This window comes from Ips typographus, linkage group LG4 (assembly GCF_016097725.1).
Source record: "Ips typographus isolate SLU linkage group LG4, UJ_Ityp_2.0, whole genome shotgun sequence".
NCBI classification, from domain to species: domain Eukaryota; kingdom Metazoa; phylum Arthropoda; class Insecta; order Coleoptera; family Curculionidae; genus Ips; species Ips typographus.
The window spans coordinates 8,601,315-8,615,297 of NC_138425.1; the positions used below are offsets into that span (position 1 = coordinate 8,601,315).

Below are 13,983 nucleotides of genomic sequence, written 5' to 3' on the forward strand. Positions count from 1 at the left end.
CTTTATGCTTCTGTCCTGTTTTGGGATTACAATTATACAGGCTGTCTAAAATTTAGATCCCAAAACTCTTATAATGAATGAGTCACACTATATCATTAAGCATGTTTGTCAAATATCTTAATATAGGATACAAGTATAAAAGTAGGGGTGATTTATTTGAAAAATTTGACTTTTTGCCTTTTTTACAACTGACTTTTTTGACCACCACGTATCATTATTTTCGACGTTTTTCTGAACTCTTGGGAAATAGAAAATTGATATTTATATGAAACATTATGTATGTCTAGAAGTCGGTGAAAAATAGACACACTTCTTGTATATAAGAGTGTCCCCGTATAACATAATGATTAAATCGTCCCTAAAACACCATAGGTAAGTTCAATATTTAACTTAAAGCCAAAAAGCACTTTCTGATTAATTTATGAATGTAACTGATACATAACTGAATGCCATGTCTATGTCTGCTGCTATGTCTATTGTATTTCTGGCAACTTTCAAAAATAATTCAACAAAATTTGCAGTTTTCCACTTTCGTATGTCGGTAAAACGAGAGCTCATTAGATTGAAGTGTTACTAAGACTATGAGGGTTTCTTTGAGACGCCCATTGCCCTTTTTTAATTACTACAACTTCCATGTCATGCATGGCTTATATTGTGATGAAACAACTATTTAAATGGATAGAATGGAAGGTTAATTAATTTTAAAAGATTGTGGCATAATTTAGAGTGAAGGACATAAGGGGGAATTGATTAGCTTTCGATATTTGCATATTCAACAAAAGTGAAGTAGCAGGTAAAGTGAAAACTAGTAAAAAGTAAATAGGGTAATTTTGTGTTATTAGCTGATTTAGCCCATCTGGTGTAAAGTTATTGATTGCTAAGCCAGTCAGGAAACATTGTTATACGCAAAATTACTTTCTTGATGTATTACCAGCACCTGTTTACTTTCATCACCAGCACCGAAAGTTCAGGTTAAACAAAAATGCGTATTTTCGGTTAGAGTAAGTAGGTCACCGTGTGTAGGAAATATCAAAACGTTTTCATTGTGTAGTTTGGTTAATACATTTACCTACAATCTAACATAAAAACTTGTTTAATGGTACAAATAGCGTCGAAAAGTGCAAAAGAGAGGCAAAAAGTACATGTTTAGTATGCAAACAAGTGTTCCATTCATAGACTTTAAAGACACTACCCATATTTCTTGACGTAATTAATAAAAGCTACATTTAGAAACGTTACCAACTACATAGTAGCAGACATCACAACTAGTCGGCGTTTATAGCTTGATAATAAACTCCGAGTGGCTTTCGAGTGCTTGTAACTATTCGCGTAGTAAAGTAACGGCTTCATTGAAAAAGTTCGTTCCGAGTCCGACTCTGATAATACGAAATCGAGGCTCGAAAAAATGATTACAATTCAGAAATTGCTCCTTTAATTCCTTTTCAAGATAAATAATTTGAAGAGATTTCTTGTCGGATTACGGCCGTAAAAGGCGAAGCTGCAATTATAAGATACGGTCTCCGTAGGAAATGACAGACAATTAGAGATAGTTACAGATAAAATGGAGTAGGCCCCATCGCGCTTCCTAGAAAGAATGCTTTGGTAACCTATGGCATGGCGTTGATGAAAGAGGTGTTCGAAGATTACTTCCAGCTATATAATAAGAACAGCAGTGCAAAATGACTGTACAGTTTTAAACGCGTTTAACGAGCTTTTAAGCTCAACAAATACGCAATTGACGAAGGTCGGGAGCTCGAAAACTGAGATAATGACCTTTGCTGTTTTGGCTTGGCGATGGGTGTTAATGTCGACGAAAGTCTTACAGAGAGAACTCTAATTATCACTGAATGATATAATTTGCTTTGCATCGACCCGTTAATTCATATAGACATAAACTTGCCTGCACAAACTGGGTAGTGTGCAGAAACATAAATCTCCCACCGTAAAATGCTTATCTGAGTTTTACGCATTCATCATAGACTTTCGCGTATCTAATCTCATCGTCCATTTAGGGCATTTCTCCGCGGTTTTGTGTTTCTTTAAAATTACATTTAAACGTCTTAGTACAGCTTGTTTATGAGTCTTTTATTGCTTTGCCACCTCGTTCTGACTTTTTTTTGCTAAAAACACTGCATGACCATATTTACTAAGCATAACGTGGGCCATTTAAATGGAATGGGCCATTTTGAACTTGATTTGGCATAAATAAGACCGTTAATCGCAGCTAATAATTCAATCAGTGTGAACTTAACAGTAATAAAAGATTTCAACAAAGCTTTATGTAGTTTTTTTACGCATTCTAAATAGTCAAAAACAATCTGGTATTTAACGTTACTAACTCTATCACAATCACAATGGTTACTTAATATTTCAAAACTTGAACGATATAATAACAAAACGTTCTTCCAATTCCCTATAAAAGCATTAAAAGATATTTGCTTTGAATTATAGCGCAGATGGTTCTTCAAATTGTTGAATCAAAGCCAAATCTCAGTCTTACTTTTGCTCTATTTACACAACTGCCGATGGGTTTTGTCTTCTTAAAGGCTCTAGCACATCGGTGCTCTTTATATGTCTAAATTGTTGACATTTAATTAAGTCATTATACTGATCTGTCTTGTATATTTACTGTCTCCAACAAAAAAAATACTGACAAGTTTTAGCAATATTATTTGTTTCGCTGTGTTTAAATATGCGAATGATGTATTAATTGAATTAACAACTTGAAGGTGTTTTTCTATTGTTTTCATTGCGGTAAGGTTGCATTGGTTCTTATTGAGAGAAATAGTAGCAATTGCTTTACTTTCTTGGCCAAAATTATAAATTAAACTTAACTTATTCAAGAAAGATGGTTAGTGACAACCGATTCCAAATTACAGCGTATATTTAAAAGGATTATGTCCCTAGACTTTATTTACAGTCCTTTTATATACGTTCTTATGCAGATTCTCATATTCAGTTAACTCGGACATAATCCGTTCTTAAAACCTTTTACAATTTGCTTTTGCAATCCACAACTATAAATTATTACTTTATTACTTAAAGCTCGTGGTCATGGATTTTATTCTAGATATGACACTGGAGTTTCTCGCCCACTTTACTTCTTTACTCATTAAAAATAAACAGGATTAAAATTTAAACGCCAGAGTTATTCTCTCTCTCCCCTTACTATAAAACCACAGGGTTGACAGTTGCTCACGAATGTCCGTAATTAAGTTATTGGCAACATGGCTTTGCCAAAGGTCACACCAACAGATAAACTACCTAAAACCTTGTAGAATGTCGCCAAATTAACATATAATGTTTTTAGTAAAACAGTCGTGCTGTTTAAGCCATGTTGTCTTTAAGAAATTTAGTCTAAAATCACCGGGGGGTTTCTGCTTAGATCGAGGTTAGATTCAAGATGAGAGATACAAAGTGCACAACTTGAAGCTAAAACTTCAGAAATGCCAAGCGAGATTATGGTGATGATTCGAAATGTTGCAATTACAATAATTGGGTAAACATTTAACTGTTTTGCTTTGCGTTGAAAATGTTTATTTGATTTTTTGTAAATTAAACAGCACAAATAATCAGGTTGTGCACAAAACGTTAGAAAATAAGAATTTTTAATTTAGAGTTTAATAAACAGTGTCTCAAAAAAGTTTGTCAGCGTTTCAAATATACCTAGGTTAGGTAATTAACTAATTAAATCAGCCGATTTTAAAACCAAATTGTATTTTTGACACTCTATATTTCCGACACTTTTGGACAAGTTGGGTTAGATTTTCATATTTAACTCTTCCAGAATTTGTGGTAAGATTTTTGCTCGGTTTTTGGAGACACTCTCAAAAAAAAAATCTAAAATAAGTTTTAAAACTTTTTAGCAAGTTTATTTGACTTTTTTTTAAGTAAGAGTTTTGAAAACTGTTGGGTTAGGTTTAGTGTAATTATTTCCTCCATTAGTTCCAAGCATAACTTTGCTTTTTTTCAATTTGCAATTACTATCAACACAACAAGTAACTGAATAATAATATAATTGCTTAAAAACTTTAGTGATCATTTTCTATGTATATTGTCAGTATACATAGCAAAGTGTGTCACTCAATATTATTACCTATTGTTAAGGTTTTACATGGAAAACCTGACAGCAACAGCAGTAAATCACCTACAAAACCGTTAATTAAAGGAAAGATGCAAGATTATTTTTAAAAATAGGTAATACAAGAACGCCCGCATTCAAGTGTACACGTGCATGCATTTTTTGCCATTTAAAAATGGCAAAAGTCTTGGCAGTTTTCATAAATAGTCGCTTCACAAATTTACAATCGTTTTTGAAATATTGCGTTACCAAAAGCCCTTTTTAATGACCATAATTTGTTAGAGTATGATATACCTTTTGTGATACTGACGCGTGGTGCTGGAGGAGGAGGAAAACATGTTAACAGTGTGTCCATTGGAAAAACACATGTCATTTAAATGCATTACCAATGTTTTTGCGTTTACTTTGCGCTCTAAAACCTCTTTATATGACATATACTACTTAAGGTTAGTCGAGAGGGTAGTGGATGGAATAACTATATAAAAATGTGTGTTTGCGGCATACTAATAATTAGTACATCTCAAACACAAAACTAGAGTTATTCTACTACTTATAGACAAACAAACTAACCGGGCTCAGTTTTCCCATGCACATATTTTGCACCGTATAACCAAAAACAAAACTTTAAACAACAAACATGACCGGATAAGAAACCAAAACCACCCCGAAACCGGCTAAAATCACGTATGTTGAGGGGGTGAAAAACAAACTGGAGCAAAAGAAGTGTCCGCGAATCGATAGAGTGCAGTCGCGCTAATAAGTTGAGAAAAACGACGTGCAGACACAAAGATAACAGAAAAAGCTGAAGAAAATTAACGTGTTTTTGCCATAAACTGAACAATCAAAACCAAACCCGGAATAATGTTAAAAAACCGAGCCGAAAGGACATAAGGCCCTTCGTGGGCCCCCGTTTTAGGGTTACACGGCGCGTTTACTCGACTTCGAGCACTGAACAGACTGTCGGGTAGGTCAGGTCTGCATATGCGCGGCAAAGTTCGGTTCACGTTCGAACGAGAGCGGCACCGACGTGCGTCTATTCGTGCCGCTCGTTGACACCGGTTCGCTTTTGCACTTTTGTCTACCGGACTAAAAAGTGCGTCCGCTGCATTTTCCTGGACACCAAACGTCGATGTCGTCGTAATGCGTACTAAGGAGTTCAGTTATACCAGAGCGATTCAAAAACAACTAGGAATGTGGTGGCTTTTTTTCTGCACTTCCGTTTAAGACAAAAACCCTCATCAGCACCAAAACGTCGGCCATTGTTTGGGTCGTGTACTATATTATTTTATGGGTGTTTTCACTTCGATTTGCTGATTCACTTCCACTGTTTCACTTTGTCGAAAAAACTAATCTGAACGCTTTTTTCTGACATTTTTATTTATTTTCTAATAGTAGTTGCACAGTTAGTCAAACAATTAATAAATTTATAAAAAATAGCACCTTTTCCTCAATTTCGTTAGTTTGTAAGTTCCTAACCTAGTTTCGACATGATCCATTCATTAAGTATCCCTTTGATTTTTTTGTATTAATTTCAATCATCTATCAAAGTCAATTTACAATGCAATACTGGAATTTCATGACTATGTACTCTGTATCAATCACAGGCGGATTACATTGATTATTTCCTTCCTATCAATTTTGACCAATCGCTATCAAGAATTAGTATAACAAATGTAAATTTAAAGTGGAAAAATCACTTGTCAACAACTGTCAACTTAGCTGTCAGCAGTTTTTTCGGAAAAAAAATCGAAAAAATTGCACACTCCTCACAACAACATAAAGAATAGTATTACCCTTTCTAGCTTGAAAGTTATTGTTCGTATTAATTATTATTGTTCTTACTGTTTTAATTAAAATAAAATGTTTATTTAACTCAGGAAATAATCTTACCAAATATCCCTCGTGCATCTAATTTTTCCTGTGGAAAAATTGGAATACTCGTTTCTAAGTAATTATATTACTATTATTATTAGAAACTCGTTTTTCCGAATTTTTCCGGAAAAATTAAATGCACTAGGGATATTACCCCCGATAATTTGCACTAGTGCAATTATGGTTGCCGAACCCATTATGAATCACTCTAAAAACGAGAAAGACATTCAAAGTTTTGATTCTATTTTACTGCCATTTTCACATTATCAGATTGGTAGTATCAAAGTAATTATATTAAACAAAATTCAAGTCATAAAAATAAATGTAGAAAGAAAACAAGGAAACTTGATATTGTCTTTCTCACTGTCAGTGTCATAAATGTCATTACAAATCCAGAATACCTACTCCTAAGTTAATGATAAGTCCAAATGTGCGTAAATTACAAACTACCCACTTTGCTCAGATTTACGCAAATATCGCACATTTGAGACGAATTTTGGCGTGAATCTTAACTAGAGTGTCTATCTCATTTTAATTTATTCTGACAAAAAAAGATAATCAGTGTTACTACAGCTTAATGAAACGCAGGTGAATACTTTGACCAAAATACGCCTTTGGACTCTGGAATCCTTCATGTGCAGCATTTTCGTAGTGGGTAGATTATTAAAAGCTGCATTTTTTTGGGCAATCACAAACTACAGAAAAGAAAAACCAGTAAAATCTAAGCTGCATTTTTTAGGTAATTAATGTCATCTAGAAAGTTAAGAAAACTCTATTAAAGTGCTACCATTAAGTAACACTTTATTAGAGTTTTCCTTAAACTTTAGAGTAGGACTACTTAATCTTGGTCACTGTGCCCATTTCCCTAGTATTATCATTATAATGATAATAATGCGAAAACGGGCACTGACCAAAATTTTACCGAAATCCTGAAATTTAACTACATTCACTGTATCATTTGGTGGTCACAAAGAAGATAAATAGAGAAAGATAAGAAAATAAATATTGTTGAATCAAAAAATTCATTATTTTCAAAACGCAATTTGATATAAAAGCCAAATTTTCACAGTTGACAATAAATACTTACTTCACCGACTAACCAAGTTTCGATATGATCAAATCGTAGGGAATTTTCAAATTCAATAAACCTCACAATAAAACTTAATATTACTTAATGACATGTAAGTAACATAAAGCTAATCAGCGATGGGAGTTCAAACGAAGTGAATATAGTGTAATTAGTGTTAGTGTATTGCCTAGTTTATAAAACAAAATTTAATCTTACTATTAGTATTAGTAATAATATTAATATTAACTGTAAAAATGGAAGGTGTTTATAAATGATAAATTTATACAGGTTATTACATGACATTGGCTGATAAGTGCTAGTACATAAATAGTAAATATTAAATAAAAAGTTATAGCTTGTAGCAGCAATTCTTTTTCTCAAAAAGTTAGTCGAAACCCAAAACAAAAACGTAAAAGTTAATAAAACCATGTAAAAGCTATCATTTTTGTGATAATATTCATCTTTCAATATCTGTTACGAAAAACGCAAAAAGATTTAATTTTAGTATTAGCCATAAGAAATTTTGGTTTTTAAGTAAACTCAATTATTACTAATAATAAAATCAATTAAAAAAAAACTTTTTTTTCATAAACTCCTTGGGTCATAAGTATTAATTATATTCTTAGTACTAATATTAATACTATTACTAAAATTAAATTCTGTTTTATAAACTAGGCTTATTAATATAGCAATGCAGAACACATGTTATACCTCAAAAAGAAACAAGACAAACTTTTTACAAAACAAATCTTGTACTAGTTAAAATAAAATGAAAAATTAACTTTTAGATAATTTTTCAAAAACGTATATCTGTCTAAAATTTTTGAGTCAAAAAACGATCTGGTAATGAATGAACATTTCAAAAAGAAAAAAGCAAAACAAAGGCTTGATGCGTCTATTAAAGTGGGCTACACCAGATTGAGAGCCTGGTTGGCATACATGTAAGTAAAACACAAGCCTGCTCGCAAATAGGTTAATAAGCATCTCGACGGTCTAGCACAGTCACGGAGCGCTGTTTAGTCTCCTCAAAGTAATTGTTCGTTGACCTGTTTATAGATTAGTCTAATAAACTTGCAAGGAAACTGTTTTGCGTGTTCGAAACAATGACTTGTCCAATTTTTTTGCCCGACGACATCGCAAAGACACATATTATTGGTCCAAGAAGCGCTCAATCAAACTGGTATTTAGCGAAACTAAAAGTCAGGGTAATCCTCACAAATGCCACTTTAAAGCTCCATAAAGTGGCACAGAGATACAAACAAAGGAGCAATGGTTTTTATTCCCCGTTGAGGTGAAAAAAAAAGTGAATGCAAATTTATTTGCGATTTTAAGGCGAGAAATTTGTCCTATTGTTTCAGGAGAAGCCAGCGTCACGCAGCCTTCGATGAAGCGTTTAATGAGACACAGAATTTCGCGGTGGGACCTTTAAATTGGCCGACCTTAAAAATGATTATTGTTTTTGTCCCGCTGCGTCGTTACTGGCAGATACCGAGAACTGAAATTTGCCCTCTAACCTTGGCTCATCCTGCTGCCTACGTAAAGGTGCGTTTGGTAATTTACAGGTCCTGGCACGAACTCGCTTTCGCACTAGAATTCGAATGCAATAACGCTTGATCTAATCGAAACCGGGCTATTTTCTGTTGTTTGTGATAAACGTCCGTGATTTATGGAAGCAACGAAAGGAACAAAGAAGACAGCAAACACGTCCGAAGGTCGAGTCGGTCAAAATTTGTAATTTTCATTACATCACCTGAATCAATCAATAATAATTCGTCACACTAAATTCGATTTTAAAAGTTACTTAAACGTTCAGTTCTCTTCTGAACATTTCCACTACAACTTGTTTCTTTATTCTCCTGAAGGAGAATTTCAGGGACGTACAAATTTTGAAAGATTATAATGCTTTTTAGTCAATATAGTGCTAATACAAAATACTTGCACAAAAATGGTAGCCAATAATCATAACTGCATGACGGAAGTCTTATCAACACATTGATAAACAAGCCTTTAAGCAGCAAACAGTAATTAGCTTATTTCTAATGCTTACTTCACTAACGTCGACAAAATTAATCGAGAAATTAATTTGACTTACTTGGAAACGAATGCTTATGGTTTGAACATTTCATCTACTTAATTTTATTTTTTAATAGAATTTCTCAAAAGATCGTTTTGTTGCCACAATTTTTATTCCATAACCAGTCAGAAGAATTCTTAAAGTTCCACAAATTAATATTCTACGTCATTCGAAAATAAGATATTCTTCAAAACCGAATCGATAACTAGGTTTCGTAAAGATGAACTAAACATAGGTGAAACAAAATATCTTAAAGCAAACCACAGAGAATAGTTACTTGGGTGGGTGGAAAAGATGTTTTCCACAAGTGTTAGGAACAAATTCTACGAGCTGTTATAAATTATACATATCTCAATAAAAACCAATAATTGTTTATAAAAAAAAACAATAATTGAGAACCTTCACGGAAAAGTTAATAAGTCCAAATTAGAATCGTGTTTGTAAACCTTGCGACAATACTTCCTCCTTCAAGCTCTTCACCTGGTTTTCATTACATCAATTTGAAAGTAATTGATATTCTTTCTTGTAGCGTACTATTGACCGAACTAGTTTGTATTGTTACACAATTTTACTCAGACGTTTTGTAGAATGAATGTTTAATAGAATTCTTGTAAAATTTGTCAAAATTAATGAATTCACTAGAAAAGTGAATTAACTGTGATAAATACATAACGTTACTGAAGATGCTGGTAAGTCATATGACGCCTATTTGGTAGCGAGTTGCATTGAACATAAATTAAAAAATGAGTGCAAAAAAGTATCAAATTTTGCACACAAAAAAAGTACAATGTTAGCTTATTGCAACAGCAAAAAGCAACCTTAAAAACCACCGAACAAGCACTAAATTTTATAAAACGAAAAAAAAAATGAACAATAGCAAAAATGATATCATGCCCAACAGCGATATGCCGAATGAGACCAGTCCCCATTTCCTTCTCCTAATCCAAGGTTATCTAAAACTAAACCCGAACCGAACCAATAGAAGCGTGGGTTCCCGCATTATTTTAAAACGAGAACCCGTCAAGTCGTCGAGCAGCCGAAAATTTATGATGGCCAGCTTTCAAACGTTCGGCCCCCTCTGATTGGTCCGCCGATTTGAAACCAGTTTGGAATAGATGAATAGTTGACCTCAAATGGACTGGGCGGCATTTTTGTCTGCGGCACAATAAATACGAGGGGGGCTATTTGAAACGCTTTGAAGAATGAAGACTCTTTAGTTCCGGTCTTCATTCACACCATACCCCCTCTACTTCCCAGATTTTAAGGTTTACGTTGTGAGTTGAACCACCCAAGAAAAAGTGATAAATGCAGGTTTAGTGATACCCTCGTAACTGGTAGTGATCTTGAATTTTTATTATCACAATTCGGTGACTTGTCGGTTCTACGACATGGCAGGAGGCATGCGCAATTTTTGATAGTCGTCGCTAATTGGTGGTAATTTGAAATAGGATATTTGGAGGTCATCGTCGACGTTGTTGATATGCCCAAACCCACGACTGAAATATGAGAATTATGATTGCAGAAATTAATATTTATATATAATGCGGTTTTTGTTGGGTTTTGGGTGTTATCCATGACTTTGAAACAAACAATATTTCTTTGTAATGTAAAGTTAAATTAAATTTTATACTATAGTCTATCCGACGAACCTACGGAGTAATAAAATTCGATGGGCGGCAACTTTGGTCGACCTGCATTACACTGTAAAACAGGTACGTAAAAGTGAACGAGACATGAGACCCGAGAAGTCCTTATATTAGAGAGAGAAGAAGATATTATATTGTAAAACGGACCGGATATAGACCAATACTAATGGACGGGGCGGGTCAACCCCTCCTAATTTTTTTTTTTTTTTTACTCCGAAGGTTCGTCGGATAGACTATAGTATAACTAAGCATTTAAATTTGTTGGGATGCATGAAAAGTAGCATTTTGTGTTATTATCCATACAACAATTTGTTCTGAATGAAAATGAGGGTTTTTTTAATTCATATTTAAGAAGAACAACCATAAAAATAATACAAGTATTTTTTTATTTTTGATAAACTCACTCAACTCAAGTTCGAAAAAAAAAAGTATTGGAAAACTACATTGTTCAGTAATGTTGTAAGGAAGGCGAAGCAAAAGTTTGTCCTGTTGTTACTTTGTGCATTGCTACCTAACTATAGCATAATAATATCCAGTTAGTTTCAGTGAAATAATCATTAGTAACTCTTTTTTGAAGCTCTTGGCAACGTTGTCCGTGAATGTGTTTCATTTTTCTATCAAACCTCCATGAAACAATACAGCAATGTTCTAGTTTTGAACCTAACGCTAAAAATACAAAGGTCCCAATTAAGATATGAACGTCGTAAACTATATCACATGTCAAAATAGAAGGCTTTTACAACCAATAGAAACCCTCAAAGTTAGGTACGTCATACTGAAATAATTTAAATCTAATCACGAAACGTAGAAACGTTTCGTTAAAACGTCTCCAAGTTTGGAGTTTTCGTTAAAATTTGTTAAAATATTATATTTCTGCACTAATGCCTTCTTCCAAATAAAAAAACTGTTTTTTTTTATGGCCCCCGTCCTAAATTTACCAATCTTAAGCCAAGATTGTTCAATTAGTTCCTGAACTTGCTTGGATTATACTTTTCGTTGATCAATTAGTTTTAGGATCCTCAAAATGTTACACACTTAAGTCTAATTCAGTTTATGTGAGTTGATTATTAGTACTCGTTGCTCAACAGTTTTGAATTGGAAATCACCGCAAGCGAGGTAACCGAAAACGATTTTCGACTTTATCGCTTCTTCCATCAATTAGGTTATCTGCTCGAACAGTGATATGATACGGATCCATTAAAACAAACGAACCATTTACCGTCAGTTGCAGTTTGTTGCAAAACCAAAACGCCGATTATTACCGAGTTCTAGAGTCAGGCTTAAAATCGAAACATAATTCGATGGGCTCATTCAATTTACCAACACGTTTAATTGGCGCAATAATTAGCAACAATTTTTTTTTAGGAGCGCGTGTGTAATTTACAGTTGATTTAGTTGTTGTTGAAATATATTAGGACGGTTGATAGACCGAGGAAATAGAGAAATTAGTTTTATTGTGGTTACTTATTTAATTAATTGGAGAGGACGCTTGTAACGAGTGCTTTATTGATGATACCTTACGAAATATTGTCATGTAGGAAATACTTTAACATGTACAAAATGCGTTCAGTTAATGTAAATAAACAAGGTTAACATATTAAAAGTAATGTTATTTAAAAATGTTAATATTTCATTTGCTGTATAACCTTTGAATTCTCGAACAACGTCCACATATTTAAAGACAGTAGGTAGATATAATTTTTGGTTGGGAGAATGAAAAGAAAAAAAAGAATTTTTTTTTTAAATACACTTTTTAACCTGACCTGGGTCGGCATTTGGGGTGTCGGGTACATGTTCATATACGGTGGTGATATATTGAAATGAATTATTGCGTGTCGGGTGAAAATTAATGGTCACAATCAGATAGATGCATGCACGCACGAAATGTCACTTTTAGCGGCAAAAAATTGGTGGTCGATATTCGGCTCGGGAGCTTTTTTACGATTTTTTCGATGGGAAGATAACGCCAAACTCGCTAATGCACCTAGGAAATTACGTTTGGGTTTGGTGCAGTCGGTTTTTACGTGTCCGAAGGGGACCCAGCGGCGTCCCAAAAATAAATGTAACGGAACCCTTTTACCACTAAGTGCATGCACGTACAACGCATTAAACGATTGATTAGTTACGTAACACTTCAATGTGTTTTCGGTGGGCATTGTTCCGTTTTGGACCGGTTCCCGTATCCCTTATTGCATTCGCCCAACAATGGCAAAATTATGTTTTTGTGACGTAACCTAAAGTAAAGCGTAATGCCCCAGCAGATGTTTTCAAGGCTCGCAGTGTGCTGGGTTTAATTTTTGGATAATTGAACCGCCAATTTTTTTCCTTCACTTGTTTAAAGTTTGCCACCGTGTCCATTTTTTTTTTCAGTCGACGCCAGCTTAATTTTTGTTGCAGATGTCTCACAAGTTTTCAACTATACACACCTAAGGAGATTCAAGTGTCATAACAAACACTCCGAATTACGGCTCCGCTTAGGTGGTTTCTGTTCGGATAATTAATACACGTACGTGACTAGAACCGCAAATTTTGTAAAAAATCCGAATATTACCACTGTTTAAGGACAAAAGCTAAAATAAACAATGAGTATTACTTAGCGTTGCATTCTTCTAAAACCGCAAATGGGTTTTTGCAGGTTTATTTTAAATATGTTCTAAAATACTGAACAGCAATGACAGAACCATTATTGTAATGAAAGTAAAAAAAAGGGTTTTAGGGAAGGGATTTCAAATAAATTTTCATTATTATTTTCTCTCATTGTCTAGTAAATTAACAATTGGTAAAAAGGGTTGTATCTACATAAATACACTGGCACTAAAATATTGAACTAATCGTCATTATAAAATGTAGCAGATTGCATTTTGACATTGCTACTACCATGTTCCGTTACATTTACAGGTTCCTTCGGATTTCTATCCAACTTAATAAATTCTAACAAAATATCTTTGTAAAAGCATTTTTTTATGGTTTTTAACCGACATTTTGATTGATTTCCAGATCTTTATCAGGGCTTTTTGGTTACTTAAGAATTGTAAAATAGTTGAAAATTTTAGTTCTGCTGTATTATAATAATAATAGTAGTAAAACTACGAGGTTTTAAACAGTATATGCTAAATTACTACAAACGTGTTTGTGCAATTTTCAGAAGTCATTATAATAAAGAAAATAAGAACATACAAATGTTATGGCGTCACACGAACTATTTAAACATTTGGCAACGTTGATACTTATTATTTATAAT

General features: G+C 33.7%; 2 protein-coding genes across 7 annotated transcripts in view; one reads left to right on the top strand and one right to left on the bottom strand.

Annotated features, from left to right (window-relative positions):
- LOC145727961 (RCC1 domain-containing protein 1) overlaps positions 1–13,983 on the top strand; it is a 68,078-nt gene that overhangs the window by 40,933 nt on the left and 13,162 nt on the right. The window lies entirely within an intron of this gene.
- Eip93F (Ecdysone-induced protein 93F) overlaps positions 1–13,983 on the bottom strand; it is a 66,456-nt gene that overhangs the window by 37,491 nt on the left and 14,982 nt on the right. Inside the window, exon 1 of one of the 5 annotated variants that reach the window (XM_081977821.1) lies at positions 4,652–5,435. The exons of the other annotated variants lie outside the window; for them this stretch is intronic. The gene's annotated coding sequence lies outside the window, so the exon portion shown is untranslated. Of the gene's footprint in view, positions 1–4,651; positions 5,436–13,983 lie in introns of those variants that run through there. 5 annotated transcript variants of the gene reach the window in all.